The sequence below is a fragment of the Neoarius graeffei genome, chromosome 28 (genome assembly GCF_027579695.1).
Source record: "Neoarius graeffei isolate fNeoGra1 chromosome 28, fNeoGra1.pri, whole genome shotgun sequence".
Taxonomy (NCBI): Eukaryota; Metazoa; Chordata; class Actinopteri; order Siluriformes; family Ariidae; genus Neoarius; species Neoarius graeffei.
Genome location: NC_083596.1, coordinates 24334475 through 24353042, shown reverse-complemented (window position 1 = coordinate 24353042; position 18568 = coordinate 24334475).

Here is an 18568-nt window from a genome sequence, read left to right as displayed (position 1 = left end):
ATCTGTGTAGCCAGGCAAACTTAGCTTATGGAAGGAAGCACTTGAATTAGCCTACAACCAACTAGTCTCGCTGAAACAGCATAACGTAGGCTGCAGTCATTTTTAAATCCCCGTCTGGAAACATTGTGAATGTGTCAGTAGTTCTACTCAAACAGTAGAATGACAGCCATACAGAGAGGTGGTCAAGGGAAGACGAAATAAAACGTAGTGTTTGTGTTCTGTAGGCTAGCGCAAGCCTACTGGCTATTTATGGTGATGAGTAAACTTCATGACGTGACTCATGCTCAAAAAGCGCATTGCACTTGTATATGTTCGGTAACTTTATAAAGCGCTATTTGAACATTTAAACAAGCCAGGTGTGACTAGTATTTATAATTCTTGCGCAAGTGATTCTCCTCGCTAGCGCTTCTGATTCGGAAAGCGATATACTCTTAAAGGAGCAGCCGCTCCTAATAGGGAGTGATAGCCGACTTTACTGTGTTTGATTTTACTTTTTAAAAAATGCTGCAGGCAGCTCCCTACACTTGATTTGTTATTTAAAAACTACCTGAAGTTGGTAAGTCTTACTTAGTTCTTAGTGTAAAAGAATCCAGAGTGTATTTTCATTTATTTTCCACTGAAAATGGTGAGCTGTAATATAGTAGGGAGTGATTTATTTTTTTATTGGTGAATATTTATTTTATTATTATTTTATTTCTCATTTTATTCTAACTAATGTTTGACTTTATTGTACAAATGCTGCTGGCATCTCCCTGCACAAAATTTCATGTTCGATTTTACAATTAAACATACATTTCATGGATATGAAGGTCTTTGTCAGTGTGTGCTATGTTTAATTTCATGTGAATTATAATGTTTACATTTATCAGTTATCGGCATCCCAAGTCCATAATAATCGGTATCGGCCCTGAAAAAAACATATCGGTCGATCCCTAATCCAAATGACTGAACGTAAACATTGCTACAGTAACATACTAGCTACTGTTGTTGACATTAGCTAGCTTGACGTTCAAAATGGCGGACACCGGGGCGTCACGTGACCCTGTGACGTCAGGTGAAATACCTCAATAGATGAGGCGAGGCGCATAAGGCTTCAGAAATTCTCGTAATTCTTCTTCTTCCGGGTTTACGGTGTTTACAGATCCCAGCGTGCTCGCGGGGCGTGTGTGGGCATGTGAGGACACTCCTCCTCACCAATCAGTGCACAGGGGAGTGTCTCCTCACGCCCCTAGCCCCACTCGGCTCGGTTGGGCTCACTTCAGCCCCACTCCAAAACCGTGCGAGTTTTGGGTGCTGAGTAAGGCTGAAGTGAGCTCAATCGTGCTGCTCTGAGGTAGTCAAAACGCAAGCCGTGTCGGGCTGAAGTGAGCTGAAAAAGGGTAGTGGAAAAGGCCCATATGTCTCCTGAACTGAACCCAATCGAACATCTATGGGGAATTCTGAAGAGACAAGTTGAGCATCACTCTCCATCCAGCCACTAAAAGAGGTCATTGTTGAAGAATGGAAAAAGATCGATGTTGCAAAATGTCGCCAACTTGTTCATTCCATGCCTAGAAGACTTGGTGCTGTCATTAAAAATCATGCAGGCCATACAAAGTACTAGATGTAGTAGTTTTTGTTGTGGGGTGTACTCATTTTTGCACCACCCTAATTTGAGTAAAACTGGAAAAAAATGTGTAATTTAAGTTATATTATTAACCTTACCTTCACGTTATAAGTTACAGATGTTATATTAAACTTTGTCTTTTCAACATTTTGGAAATTGCGTGTGCTCATTGAGATATTGTTTAAAATGTTACTTTTCAAAGGGGGTGCACTCATTTACGCTCAGCACTGTAGATTCAGTTTTTCCAAGATGTAAAGATAACCTGTTCTCCACTAGCCAGTCATTAACATAATTCATGCAGAGCTGACACTCATCATTGACTTACTGTTTACTAGCTAGAGGCACAGTAATAAACTCTATATGCGTAGAAGAAGAAGAAAAAAAAAGCACATTTACAAGATCTGTTAGATTAAAATGCATCAGAGTTGTTCTGAGTCATGACCAAGCTAACGAGCTCAAAACATGCGCACATAAAGCAAACTCTGCGGTTCAGTTCGCAACCGCACATCCGACTAGTGCAGCTTACAACTGTTTCAGAGTCCACTGGATGCTAACTTTATTAGCTCGCAACTAGCTGTAAACCGCACCGAGGCAACAGCTTAACTGCAGCCAATAGCAACAATACAAATTATTCAAATATGAAAGTAAAGCACCTTAACTTGTTTTTTTTTTTGCGTAGAATTCTAAAAACGTCAAATTAACCAGCTCCTAAATAACTTGTATTAAGAACTATGTTGACTTCCACCAGAGTTAGCTCCATAATTATGTCTACCTATTAAGCAATAAACGCCTTAGCTACAATGCTAACTCGTTAGCTAGTTTACTAGCTTAAGTAGCACTTTTGATCAAGACGAACGGTGTAATTAAAACTCAAGCACGTCATTTGCACTTGAAATTACCTTTAACTTTCCCAAATGTCCCCACTCCGAGCGTGTCTCCGAGAATGTAATGTCCAATTTTTACTCTGCCTTCATGTTTATGTTTATCCGTCGCCATCTTCCCACATACGAGCCCTACCTGTAGCGGCGGGCGCAGCACTAGTGACCGACAGGCAGAGACACAGAGCAAGCACGCTGCTTGTGTCCCAATCCTTTCATTATACACATGGACGCCCTCATACACGCACTCTCACATAGTAGTCTAAGCATTCGCTACGTCACCAAAGTACGGTTCTGAAGGCGGACCTTAGGGTTGAGGAACTCGAATTGGAACAAGACCTTAACTCGTCTTATTTCCGGGTGCGCATAAAAGTCCTCGGGGGAAACAACTTCCGAATGAAAAAAAAAAATCACACCTCATTTCTCGCGGCTTGGCTCCACCCTCTGTAGTCAGATCACGAAAAAGTGATTTTCGCTAAACATTCGGGGTAGAAGCAGGAAACATAGCTTAAAATCTTCGCCTTGGGGCACTGATTAAGAGTATTGCTGTTTCCATCTCGAAATTTTGCGATTTTGGATTTTAGCGGGGTTTTCTTGCCAGGCGCTCGCTCGCCCCTGCAGCATGAAAACGAGGCTGAACTTCAAATATCACAAAAAAGCAGAATTTTTGGTTAAAACGTAGAAAAAAAAACAAATAAGTGCATAAAAATATTAACATGCAATAGTCCAGGGCTTTTCAAAGTGTGGGGTGCGCCTCCCCTAGGGGGCGCCAGAGTTCTTCAGGGGGGGCGCAACTTCTCATCTCATCTCATTATCTCATCTCATCTCATTATCTCTAGTCGCTTTATCCTTCTACAGGGTCGCAGGCAAGCTGGAGCCTATCCCAGCTGACTACGGGCGAAAGGCGGGGTACACCCTGGACAAGTCGCCAGGTCATCACAGGGCTGACAGACACAGACAACCATTCACATTCACGCCTACGGTCAATTTAGAGTCACCAGTTAACCTAACCTGCATGTCTTTGGACTGTGGGGGAAACCGGAGCACCCGGAGGAAACCCACGCGGACACGGGGAGAACATGCAAACTCCACTCAGAAAGGCTCTTGCCGGCCACGGGGCTCGAACCCGGACCTTCTTGCTGTGAGGCAACAGCGCTAACCACTACACCACCGTGCCGCCGGGGCGCAACTTGAGGAAAAATAAACCGGTATAAGTTACTATTACGGGCGGCACGGTGGTGTAGTGGTTAGTGCTGTTGCCTCACAGCAAGAAGGTTCGGGTTCGAGCCCCGTGGCTGGTGAGGGCCTTTCTGTGTGGAGTTTGCATGTTCTCCCCGTGTCCGCGTGGGTTTCCTCCAGGTGCTCCGGTTTCCCCCACAGTCCAAAGACATGCAGGTTAGGTTAACTGGTGACTCTAAATTGACCGTAGGTGTGAATGTGAGTGTGAATGGTTGTCTGTGTCTATGTGTCAGCCCTGTGATGACCTGGCGACTTGTCCAGGGTGTACCCCGCCTTTCGCCCGTAGTCAGCTGGGATAGGCTCCAGCTTACCTGCGACCCTGTAGAACAGGATAAAGCGGCTACAGATAATGAGATGAGATGAGAAGTTACTATTGCGGACATTTAGCGAACTTCAGCTAGCCTTTGCCAGAGACAAAATGGATTGATTTTTAGTACCTAAAGCTACAGTGAGTGAGGAGACAGAGTCTGGGCCAAGCAAAAAAAGAAGGAAGTATGACCACGATTATTTAAAGTTTGGATTTTCATGGACTGGATCTGAAGATGTTCCACTGCCACAGTGTGTTGTCTGCAAAGAGGTGCTAGCTAACGATGCTATGAGATGTTTAAAATGTGTAAAATAAAAATGTGTACAACAACCATTTTTTTTTTAAATACGAATGGAACATTAAGTATAGCAACAACAAAAATTGTAAGGGGGGGGGGCGCTGTTGTTTATTTGCTCTCTGAGGGGGGGCTGACTCTCCCACACTTTGAAAACCCCTGCAATAGTCACTTTATTCGCTTCTTGAAATTGTTTATGGTGGTCACGTGACTAAAAAGTCTGTGTCACGTGATGGGATAGAGTCAATCGCAATAGATTACAGTTTTTCTCAATTGCTAAAACACTAAACTCTATTGTCTGAACCAAATGCTCAGTTGCCTGAATCCACTGATTGAATCAATCACTCTTTTGGCAAAACCATAAGCACTTTTCACCTGTTTAGACACAACTTGCCAACACATTTTCATTGTGATGCACCCGTGCTGCATAATGGTGAGTACAGGTGACAAGTCAAACACAATTAAAGCACCGGTGTCACCACTTGAACACAACAACTCAAAATTGATCACACATTTGGCTAATGATGTGAGGGAACATATAAGCCAGTTCAGAGAGCACTGGTTTATGAGGCCCTACAATGGATAGAAATCTGAGAGGAAAGGTTTGTGTGAGGGGCGGCCAAGGTGGTTAGTGAAGACAAAGAACAGTAACATCTGATGAAATCAGAGCTACTGTGATTGACTATGTTCTTGTCCATGGTATGAGCATGAGGGAGGCTGGAGAAAGGGTACAACCAAACATCAGTAGATTCACTGTGTCCACCATAATCTGAAGATTTAGAGAAGAGAACAGGTAATTACCTTTCTTGACATTATAGTACAGTATGTAAATGTTACAGTTTTTCTTGATTGCTCAGACACATTTCTTGAAAGCTGCTCTCCTTTTCTCTAAACTGTGAACAAAACCCAATTTTCAAGTTATGTTCACAAAACCTCAGACTCCTCTTGCAAAACCAAACTTTCACCTCAAAACAGTTCAATCTGTGCTCAAAACTGAACTATGTTGTCAAATCGTGCCCCGAGTCAAACAAAATTAAATACACTACTGAGCAGTCACTAAACACTACATAGAAAAATAGAAAACACAATGCTCAGGACATGAAGCTGGAGAAATAAATGTTTATTGTTCACTGTAGGCTAAATGCATGTTGCAAAACAAACTGTGCATTTAGCGCTTGTACAAAAAGACAAAAAACAGAAATCTTGTTTTTACAAGTGCTACATGTAAATGCACAAGCAGAAATCTTGTGCATTTGCCACTTGTGTACAGTAAGCCCATGTAAAAATAAAGTACAAAAATATATAAATAAGTGCATTACTCAGCCACAGCATCGTGTCTCCGTACTGGGTCAGGCCACAGGACTTCATCCACATCACAGGCCACATTTTGTCTGGCCAGGCAACGGGGGGAAAAAAACCCTGGCATGCCGTATCCAGGCTTGGCATGCCTCCACACCTATGTCACCGTAGGCAAGTTCCATGGCTTGCAGAAGATTTACCCTGGTGTAAGGTTGGCGTTCATATACCTTCCACCGCCATGAGGAGAAGAATTCCTCAGTGGGGTTTAGGAAAGGGGAGTACGGTGGAAGGCAAAGACTGATAAAACCTTGGTTCATACTGAACCACTCTCTAACCTGGAGGGCTCTGTGAAAACTCACATTGTCCCAAACAACAACATAGATGGGATGCTCATCCTGCTGCCCTAACAGAGCACAGTATGTAAATGTTGACAGCAGTTACTGTATGATGTACTAATATACTGTACCACAGTATACTTTAAGTAAATATGTTTCAGTACATCACTGTACCAATGTACTGTAGTATTGTAATGGAGGGTTGGTCTAACTGTTTATAGGCCTAGTATTCCATGTATATTTTTTGTAACTGCATGTTCTCTTTTTGTAGAATTGAAAGACTGCCACATGGGGGTGGGAGGACAGGTATGTTCTCCCCACACCAAGAGACCCTAATTGTTGATATGGTCCGTAAGAACAACGCCGTTAAACTGCGTGAAATTGAGCAGAAGATCATTGAGGACCATGTAAATTTTGAGGGTATCAACGGTGTCAGCCTCTCTACTGTTGATCGTGTCCTCAAGTGCAACAGACTGCGCATGAAACAGCTGTACAGAGTGCCCTTTGATCGCAACTCAGACAGTCAAAGAGCAAAGATTCCAGTATGTACAGGTTGGTATATATCCAGACACATTCAATGTTGATTGCTCTAAGTAGTGATTTACTGTAGTGGCCTAAGTCACTTTTTCTGTATCACTTACAAAACTATATCTATTTCTACAGAGGGTTTTTCAACTGGATGCAATGGAAAGACCCCATGAATACATCTACATGGATGAAGCTGGGTTCAATCTCGCCAAAAGGAGAAGGAGAGGCCATAATGTGATTGGCCATCGGGCCATTGTTGGTGTCCCTGGGCAGCGTGGTGGCAATGTCGCATTATGTGCTGCCATCAGCAGTCATGGGGTTGTCCACCATCATGCCAACCTGGGGCCCTACAACACTCACCAGCTCCTCATTTTCCTTAATCACATGCGAGATGCTCTGTTAGGGCAGCAGGATGAGCATCCCATCTATGTTGTTGTTTGGGATAATGTGAGTTTTCACAGAGCCCTCCAGGTTAGAGAGTGGTTCAATATGAACCAAAGTTTTATCAATCTTTGCCTTCCACCGTACTCCCCTTTCCTAAACCCCATTGAGGAATTCTTCTCCTCATGGCGGTGGAAAGTATATGAACGCCAACCTTACACCAGGGTAAATCTCCTGCAAGCCATGGAACTTGCCTGTGGTGACATAGGTGTGGAGGCATGCCAAGCCTGGATACGGCATGCCAGGGTTTTTTTCCCCCGTTGCCTGGCCAGACAAAATGTGACCTGTGATGTGGATGAAGTCCTGTGGCCTGACCCAGTACGGAGACATGATGCTGTGGCTGAGTAATGCACTTATTTGTATATTTTTGTACTTTATTTTTACATGGGCTTACTATGCACAAGATTTCTGCTTGTGCATTTACATGTAGCACTTGTAAAAACAAGATTTCTGTTTTTTGTCTTTTTGTACAAGTGGTAAATGCAGTTTGGTTTTTTTTGTTTGTTTTGCAACATGCATTTAGCCTACAGTGAACAATAAACATTTATTTCTCCAGCTTCATGTCCTGAGCATTGTTTTTTTTTTTTTTCTATTTTTCTATGTAGTGTTTAGTGACTGCTCAGTAGTGGTTTTTAATTTTGATTGACTCTGGGCACGATTTGACAACATAGTTCAATCTGTGCTCAAAACTGAACTGTTTTGAGGTGAAAGTTTGGTTTTGCAAGAAGAGTCTGAGGTTTTGTGAATAGCTTGAAAATTGGGTTTTGTGTTCACAGTTTAGAGAAGAGGAGAGCAGCTTTCAAGAAATGTGTCTTAGCAATCAAGAAAAACTGTAAATAAACACATCATCTCATTATCTCTAGTCGCTTTATCCTGTTCTACAGGGTTGCAGGCAAGCTGGAGCCTATCCCAGCTGACTATGGGCGAAAGGCGGGGTACACCCTGGACAAGTCGCCAGGTCATCACAGGGCTGACACATAGACACAGACAACCATTCATGGTCAATTTAGAGTCACCAGTTAACCTAACCTGCATGTCTTTGGACTGTGGGGGAAACTGGAGCACCCGGAGGAAACGGACACGGGGAGAACATGCAAACTTCGCATAGAAAGGCCCTCGTCAGCCACGGTGCTCGAACCTGGACCTTCTTGCTGTGAGGCGACAGTGCTAACCACTGTGCTGCCCTAAACACATCATTATTTATTAAAAAGAAAGGTCTCAATTATACAGATAAACCATAACGGTGATATCTTGCTACACTATTGGTACCAGAATGCCGTCCTCGTTCAAACATGAAAACGAGGCTCAATAACCTGAAATCATTATCAAACAGCACAAACTGCCAACTAAGGGCAAAAACATGTGAGTACGCTCTTTTTCAATTCACTTCTTGCTTAAAAACTAATTTGGCTAACAAATGTTACTAATCTTGCTCCTCTTTGGACGGGATATTCTGGGTGTTTCTGCAAAAATCTCCACATTTGCATGCCTTTGAACAAAGAAGTGACAATCGAACACAAGTGCATCTTCGATTTGCACAGCAACTGCCTTGATGTGTGCAACCACAATACGCTATCTCCAAACACGATGTGGAAATTTCTTCCTGACTCACCAACTTGGGCTTTAGAATCTCTTCTTCGTTAAGGAACCATCCATTGCCGTCTGGATTCGGGACCGAAGGACAAGGTTGAAGAGCTCTTTTCCATATAAGGACTTGTTGATTGACTCGCTTTATATGGAGATGCAAAGTATCTTGTGTTGGAGGAAGGGAATCAAGGCTTCGTTTTGTTTTGCGAAATATCGAGGCTCTCTCCTTGTTGGTTTGAACTCCTTCCGTGCCTTTGTTATAGAGCTGACAGACAAATGCCTCAGCGTCGGCAAGCACGTTAGCATCGGGGGGGCTTTCATCGCCAAGGTGCTCTCGCAACTTTGGACAACGGCCGTCGAAGGATCTCCACGCAATTTGTTTACCAAAAAATTGGCTTGTATCACAACCAGTAATTGCGTGAAAAGCTAACAATGATTTTCTTTTCTCCTCTGGCAATGTTATCTGGTGCATGGCTATGTAGTGCTTTCTGTGACTGGTTCCCGAAAACATCCAGACGTCTTGACAAAGGTCATCTCTATGCGCTAGTAAGAGAACAAGGACATCCATATCTCGGCACAAAATGTTGACCTGTCTGAATCTCAGAACTGTAGCATCCCGGGCATGGAGTAGGATTCTTGTATCCGCCTCTTCGTGGTCAGAGGAGAGTCCTTGGAAGTCCTCTCTTGAATAATCTGACGACCATACCTTCAGTATGTCCTTGAATCCACCGCTAACAACAAGTTCCCGCCAAGGATGTGCAATGTAGTTATGGGAGATCTCGTTGGACAGAAAATCTGCCAGACTTGCCTTGTTCTAAGACTATGAACCTTTCCCAGTTGCCAATTCTCTGCTCACGGTTCTCAATATTTCTTCTTATACCCTTGCTTTTAGCTCCCTTTCGTTTACTTCTTGCACCTTCTTTGAGTTGACATTGTATCTATTGAATATCACATCTACTTTCGAGCAACTTTCGGAAAAGTGAGACGTGACAACTGCAGTAAACTTATCTGCCCAATCTCCAAATGACTTCACACCGGAGTTTCCCAGGGACTGCACTAGCGCCATTGCATCAATGATTGTGCATGTTTTCTCTTTGTTGGGGGGAGGCTGGTTCCGACAAACATCTTTTTGCAGTATCTCACTCAAGTCGGACTTCCCAGATGCCTGTCGAAGACTCCCATCCAAGGTTGCAACGGAAAGTGGAACAGGCGACAGCTCTTTTTGCAGCAAGGTGTCAACATCAACGTTACGACCAGATTCTTTTTTTTTTTTCAATTTTAATTGATTTTTTTTTCATTCTTGCTTTTACAAATTGATTGTTCTATTCATTCTATACAACTATTTTTTTCACTCTTGAAAAAAATCTAAACATTTGACCCACAAGTTAGCTATAAAGTCTGCCGGATTGTTAGTCACGTGACTTAGATTTCTGATCACGTGACTAAAACCTTTTTTTTAAAGATAAATATTATCTTAGTTGTACACAAAAAAGAAATGAACTCAATTCTCTGCATTTTTATAGCATATTTGTTTGTTTTAGCTGTATTTTAAATTCCAGCCTCGTTTCCATGCAGGAGGAGCGTGCGCCTGGTAAGAAAACCCCGTTAAAACCCAAAATCGCAAAGTTTCGAGGTGGAAAAAGCAATATTCTTAATCAGTGCCCCAAGACAAAGATTTTTAAGCTGTGTTTCCTGCTTCTACCCTGAATGTTTAGCGAAAATGAAAAATAAGCGTCTTTTCGCGATCTGCCTCCTGACTACTGAGGAAGTGAGTAGAAAACACAAGGAAGGTTGAGGAGTGTGTCCTAAACCTGAATTCATTTTCTGTTCACCATAAAGTTTGTTTCAAGTTGATAGTCCATCACAATATGTGATGAAGTTCTTACTTGCATATTTTCCCTCGACGTTACAAACATACATTATCTACATGTTACAATTTGTCTAAATGTCCTGTTTCTCAAGAAACTGTGTTTATCTTGAGATGCAGGCCCATCCATCTATTATCTGCAGCCACTTATCCTGTTCTACAGGGTCGCAGGCGAGCTGGAGCCTATTCCAGCTCGCCCTCTTGTCCAGGACAAGTTGCCAGGCTGACAGACACAAACAACCATTCACACTCACAGTCAATTTAGAGCCACTAATTAACCTAACCTGCATGTCTTTGGACTGTGGGGGAAACCGGAGCCCTTGTCGGCCACGGGGCTCAAACCCAGGACCTTCTTGCTGTGAGGCAACAGTGCTAACCACTACACCACCGTGCCACCTGAGATGTAGACACCCCCCAATGACCAAATTGTACTAAGACTTGGCAAAAGTATAAATCCTAAAGCTTTGAATATTCCCAAGATTAGAGTGGGCTCTATCATCAAGTTTGGAACCACCAGGACTCCTCATAGACCTGGCATCGGGCTAAACTCAGTAGGGCTTTGTTCAGGGAGGTGGCCAAGAACCACCTCCCTGAGTCACTCTATCTAACAGATCCTCAGAAGTTCTTCGTAAAGATGGACATTTGTATCAGAAATATTCCATTAATCAGACCTTTATTGTAGTCACTAGGTGGAAGCCACTCCTGAGTGAGACAAAATTTTAACACTTTTGGGTGAATTCCAAATGCAACATCTAGAAAAACCAGCACATCAACTAGTTAATACCATCACTAAAGTTCTCCTATAAGTATCTCCTTCATTATGTCCCACCTAGATTACTGTAACTCCCTTCTCACTGGCCTCCCTATCAAATCCCTTCAAAGATTACAATACAGTCAGAACTCTGCAGCGAGACTCCTCACCCATACCAAACCATCTGCTCATATCACCCCCATTCTTTCTCAGCTTCACTGGCTACCTGTTCTGTCCAGAATTAAATATAAAATCATACTACTCACCTTCAAAGCTCTCCATAACCTTGCTCTTTCTTACAACCCCGATTCCAAAAAAGTTGGGACAAAGTACAAATTGTAAATAAAAACGGAATGCAATAATTTACAAATCTCAAAAACTGATATTGTATTCGCAATAGAACATAGACAACATATCAAATGTCGAAAGTGAGACATTTTGAAATTTCATGCCAAATATTGGCTCATTTGAAATTTCATGACAGCAACACATCTCAAAGTTGGGACGGGGCAATAAGAGGCTGGAAAAGTTAAAGGTACAAAAAAGGAACAGCTGGAGGACTAAATTGCAACACATTAGGTCAATTGGCAATAGGTCATTAACATGACTGGGCATAAAAAGAGCATCTTGGAGTGGCAGCAGCTCTCAGAAGTAAAGATGGGAAGAGGATCACCAATCCCCCTAATTCTGCGCTGACAAATAGTGGAGCAATATCAGAAAGGAGTTCGACAGTGTAAAATTGCAAAGAGTTTGAACATATCATCATCTACAGTGCGGCACGGTGGTGTAGTGGTTAGCGCTGTCGCCTCGCAGCAAAAAGGTCCGGGTTTGAGCCCCGTGGCCGGCGAGGGCCTTTCTGTGCGGAGTTTGCATGTTCTCCCTGTGTCCGCGTGGGTTTCCTCCAGGTGCTCCGGTTTCCCCCACAGTCCAAAGACATGCAGGTTAGGTTAACTGGTGACTCTAAATTGACCGTAGGTGTGAATGGTTGTCTGTGTCTATGTGTCAGCCCTGTGATGACCTGGCGACTTGTCCAGGGTGTACCCCACCTTTCGCCTGTAGTCAGCTGGGATAGGCTCCAGCTTGCCTCCGACCCTGTAGAACAGGACAAAGCGGCTAGAGATAATGAGATGAGATGAGATCATCTACAGTGCATAATATCATCAAAAGCTTCAGAGAATCTGGAAGAATCTCTGTGCGTAAGGATCAAGGCCGGAAAACCATACTGGGTGCCCGTGATCTTCGGGCCCTTAGATGGCACTGCATCACATACAGGCATGCTTATGTATTGGAAATCACAAAATGGGTTCAGGAATATTTCCAGAAAACATTATCTGTGAACACAATTCACTGCTGTTGCCAGCTAAAACTCAATAGTTCAAAAAAGAAGCCGTATCTAAACATGATCCAGAAGCGCAGACGTCTTCTCTGGGCCAAGGCTCATTTAACATGGACTGTGGCAAAGTGGAAAACTGTTCTGTGGTCAGACGAATCAAAATTTGAAGTTCTTTATGGAAATCAGGGACGCCGTGTCATTCGGACTAAAGAGGAGAAGGACGACCCAAGTTGTTATCAGCGCTCAGTTCAGAAGCCTGCATCTCTGATGATATGGGGTTGCATTAGTGCGTGTGGCATGGGCAGCTTACACATCTGGAAAGACACCATCAATGCTGAAAGGTATATCCAGGTTCTAGAGCAACATATGCTCCCATCCAGATGACGTCTCTTTCAGGGAAGACCTTGCATTTTCCAACATGACAATGCCAAACTACATACTGCATCAATTACAGCATAATGGCTGCGTAGAAGAAGGGTCCGGGTACTGAACTGGCCAGCCTGCAGTCCAGATCTTTCACCCATAGAAAACATTTGGCGCATCAGAAAACAGAAGATACGACAAAAAAAGACCTAAGACAGTTGAGCAACTAGAATCCTACATTAGACAAGAATGGGTTAACATTCCTATCCCTAAACTTGACTAAATTGTCTCCTCAGTCCCCAGATGTTTACAGACTGTTGTAAAGAGAAAAGGGGATGTCTCACAGTGGTAAACATGGCCTTGTCCCAACTTTTTTGAGATGTGGTGTTGTCATGAAATTTAAAATCACCTAATTTTTCTCTTTAAATTATACATTTTCTCAGTTTAAACATTTGATATGGTCATCTATGTTCTATTCTGAATAAAATATGGAATTTTGAAACTGCCACATCATTACATTCCGTTTTTATTTACAATTTGTACTTTGTCCCAACTTTTTTGGAATCGGGGTTGTACTTCTGTGATCTCCTGACCCCTTATACTCCATCATGCAACTTTAAAGTGGTAAGCATGCTCTCAGATCCTCTAGCTATAATCTCCTTGCTGTTCCTCACACTAGACTCTCTACCCGGGGTGACAGGTCCTTCAGTGCCATGGCCCCCAAGCACACTCCAGATTTCTGTATTTTCATCTGATTGTTTGTGTCACAATACAACAGCAATTTGCAACTTTAAAGTGGTAAGCAAGCTGTGTAAATCAAATGGTGCTAACCCTCCAAAAATCCATTTTAATTCCAGCTTGTAATGTGACAAAACAGGACAAACACCAAGGGGGATGAATACTGTTGCAAGACACTGTATACGTGTGCGTGCGTGTGTATATTTTATCTCATCTCCTCTCATTATCTGTAACTGCTTTATCCTGTTCTACAGGGTCGCAGGCAAGCTGGAGCCTATCCCAGCTGACTACGGGCGAAAGGCGGGGTACACCCTGGACAAGTCGCCAGGTCATCACAGGGCTGACACATAGACACAGACAACCATTCACACTCACATTCACACCTACGGTCAATTTAGAGTCACCAGTTAACCTAACCTGCATGTCTTTGGACTGTGGGGGAAACCGGAGCACCCGGAGGAAACCCACGCGGACACGGGGAGAACATGCAAACTCCACACAGAAAGGCCCTCGCCGGCCACGGGGCTCGAACCCGGACCTTCTTGCTGTGAGGCGACAGCGCTAACCACTACACCGCCCTGTATATTTTATATATATTAGTGCTGTCAAAAATGTCACGTTATTAACGCGTTAACTTGACTCAATTTTAACGGCAATAATTTTTTTATCGCGAGATTAACGCTCTGTGACATGATGTAGGTTTTTCATAAGCTTTTGAAACTGCCAGGAACTTGGAACAGAGACTTTGCTTAGAAAAACGAAAGCAGCTAGACTGTAATGCCGCGCCCCGCACAGCCAGAGTCCTCTGCCCTCCTCCCCCAAAGAACCAGCGCGGGCAGGGCGCGCTAGTAGAGATGGGATTTATGGCTCTTTGCTGGGATCCGCATCTTTGTGATCCGTTCTTTGAAAAGAGCCGTTCAAAAGACTGGCTCATTTGGCTCTTTTTAAATATTTATTCAGTTTTAAGAAGACAGCGTCTAAAGAAGCCAGATCCCTCTGAACTGTAAACTCAATGCTATCCCAGAAATCCTTCCTGTAATCTGCAAATTTGGCCGCCTCTGATTGGACAGCGTGATGCATCAACAGGCAGAAAGTGTAAAAGTACAAAATGTGTTAAGTGAGCTGAAACAGTAAAGATCAGATTCAATGCAATATTTATCAACGAACAGCTTAAAGTTAATATAATAGTGTACTTTATATTATAATCAAGCATGTCAAGCCTACCGTCACTGTGTAACCTATCTCTCTGATTAGAATTGTAGACTAACTCAAGCAGTAGATCACTTCACTTATGGTTCTCTTGCTAGCCCCGCGCCGGTGCTCGACTTAGGTTTCACTTTGCAGTGGCTGTGTCAAGACGTGTTATGCTTTGCAATAAAAAAAAAAAAACATTGGTACAAAGCAAGCCCATTCACTTTTTTATGCTGATAAGAGAATTACAATGTTTTTTTATGTGACATTAAATTGCGATTAATCGCGAGTTAACTATGACAGTCGCGACATTAATCGCGATTAAATATTTTAATCGCTTGACAGCACTAATATATATATATATATATATATATATATATATATATGTGTGTGTGTGTGTGTGTGTACACACAGTATATATGTATACACACACACACACACACACACACAACCACACATTTATGACTTTGGATTGTAAATTGGGTGGCATGGTGGTGTAGTGATTAGCACTGTCGCCTCACAGCAAGGAAGTTCTGGGTTTGAGCTCGGCGGCCCATGGGGGCCTTTCTGTATGGAGTTTGCATGTTCTCCCCGTGTCTGCGTGGGTTTCCTCTGGGTGCTCTGGTTTCCCCCACAGTCCAAAGATATGCAGGTTAGGTTAATTGGTGGCTCTAAATTGACCGTAGGTGTGAATGTGAATGGTTCTTTGTCTCTATGTGATAGCCCTGTGGTGACCTGGCGATTTATCCAGGGTGTCCCCCGCCTCTCGCCCATAGTCAGCTGGGATAGGCTCCAGCTTGCCCGTGACCCTGCACAGGATAAACGGTTACAGATATTGGATGGATTGTAAATTGTGACCTAAAACGTTTTACCCATGGATCCCTCTCGGTCTGTATGTCATAAAATATGTTTTAATAATATTATTATTGACAATTGGCTACTTTTGAGGGTAGAGCTAGCTTTTTATGGCAGGATAGATAGATAGATAGATAGATAGATAGATAGATAGATAGATAGATAGATAGAAACCTACATAAAATGAATAAATATTAAATAAAAATAGTTATTAATCATTAATTAATAAATAATTTCTCATGAGAAAACAAACTTTGTTATCTGAAGATAATGCAATAATTTTCTCTTTATCAAGAGAAAATGAGCTTTACTATGTTGTGAAAATGAAATAATTATCTTGCTTTCACAAGAAAACAGTGTTAAAAATAATTTAATTGTTAAAAAAACCTAACTGGTGAGTGGCCTAGTGGTTAGCATGTCCACCTCCCAATCGGGAGAGTGTGAGTTCTACTCATGGTCGGGTCATACAAAAGACCATCATAAAAATGGTGCCTACTGCTATCTGGCAAGGCATGGTGCAATACAGACGTGAGTGGGGAGTCAAACTCTTGCAGTTACCAGAGGACCAGCCCCCCCACTATAACCCTAGCTATGTAATATAGGCGAGAGGCCGAGGGCTACAAAATGGAGATTGGAGCTGCCAAATGCACCATGAATGGTGCAGGAAGGATTTTGACTTGACTTAATAAACCTCATAACCAACTACTTATGTAACTGAATTTGAGAATAAAATCTCACTCTTCAATTTGTGTGTGGAAAAGTAAGAAGGAAAATTTACCATTAAACAGACATTTTGTTATTCTCATAGGTAAACGTACAGAACCCAGATGTTTTGCTGCTATTGCTCCCAATCGCATACAATCAGGTTTGTTGACAGTGGCGTGGCAGGACACTGATGTCTCAGGTGCCCTCATGCCTATGTTACCTTCTCGTTCTCCGCGTTATTTATAGTCCGGGAGCCAAAGGCCCAAATTTGGCTGAACCTGGCTTCGTCGGTTAAAGTTTTTTTTTTTTTGCTGTTTGTTGTTGTCCAAGGTCTACTCATTAAGATAAGAGAGGGTGCCCGGTGATATCCCGTGGGCAATTCCGGATATTGGCCCTTTATTGTTGGATGTGCTGCAGTCATAGCCTAAATTCTGACATTTTGACATTCTTCACTTTATATTCACCAAAGTCTATATATCATACTTATTTTTGTGTTTGTTAACATAATAGGATGAGTTTAAGGCCTGGGGGTGGGGTTCCAGCCATGGTTGGGGGTGTGGCCATGCAATTGGGGGTGGGGCTTATACCAAAAAGCCCTTTATTACTCTATTACTTTGGTTGTTAATGCGAGCCTTAAATTATTAGCCATACACTCCATTGTCATCCTTGTGTTTACTTCTGCAGGGGCATATGAGGGACACAATTAGCTAATTCAAGCCAACTTGTGTAGCTATCTTGCTAACTCTGTCAATCACACTGCCCCCAAAAGATCACAGCACGCATAAGCTAAGCAGAGAAACTATTTGACTGTAATCATGAAAGAGCAGTGACATGTATTCACTGCTCACCGGTGAACTAGACCCATAGTTTCACAACACTGGCTAGCACACCCAACTCTCACCTAGTAAATGCTAGTCACTGATTTTTTTAAGCTAATACATTAAGCTAATAGATTGCTTATTTTAACGATATTGACTGTTGAAATAGTAATGTCCCTGGTTCCCTAGTAAAATTCAGGGCATTGTCCCCGATTATCATCTCAAAAGTCTGTTAACCTTACCCTCACCCCCACTCCAAACCACACTGCTTGTGGACTGAGAGTCATGTGCACTAGCCAGTCCACTGACTAGCATGACTTTTAAAACGTTGGGCAGTAAGGTTTCCTTAAGCTAATACATTAAGCTAATAGATTGCTTATTTTTATGATATTGACTGTTGAAATAGTAATGTTCCTGGTTCCCTAGTAAAATTCAGGGCATTGTCCCCGATTCAACCCCACTCCAAACCACACTGCTCTTCCACTGACTAGCACGACTTTTAAAACGTTGGAGAGTAAGGTTTACTTAACATTCTCCTCTGTACTAGCTGGCATCCAGTACATAAGCATATTTTTACAGACACTAAGCAATGGCAAAGGGTTTAGAGGGTTTTTTTTTTCATCTGAACTCTTAGTTCTTTCCTTAAATAGTTTTTGTGTTTTGTGTGTGTGTTTGCATACTGTATGTAATTATTTTACATAATTATTGCTCATTAGTGTGTGTGTATGTGTGTGCGTGTGCATGCATGCATGCACGTACATGCTTTATGTACTGTAGTTCTTGTATCAAAATTGTTAATTTTGCAAATTTATGAAAGGGTCAATTACACGTTTGACTAATTTGAATGACAGTAAAGCGTGAATACTGTACAGCCAATTTGGTTAATTGAAAATCAGTATCTTTTGCTATTCTTGTGTGTGTGTGCGCATGCTGTATATGCCATCTTGCATGCTTGATATATTGCATACTGTAGTTTTACATAGTGGATCACTGGTGTGAGTGTATATGCATGCTGTATATAGTTCTATTGCATGCTGTATATAGTTCTTTTACATAGTGGATCACTGGTGTGAATGTATATGCATGCTGTATATATTTCTATTTCATGCTGTATATACAGTAGTTCTTTTACATAGTGGATCACTGGTGTGAGTGTATGCATGCTGTATATAGTTCTATTGCATGCTGTAGTTCTTTTACATAGTGGATCACTGGTGTGAGTGTATACATGCTGTATATAGTTCGTTTACATAGTGGATCATTGGTGTGAGTGTATGCATGCTGTATATAGTTCTTTTACATAGTTATTGGTCATTAGTGTGTGTGTGTGCATGCTGTATATAGTTCTTTTGCATGCTGTATAGTTCTTACATAGATATTGATCATTATTTTGTATTAACTGTAGAGTTTATGTAATACTTGTATAAAAATC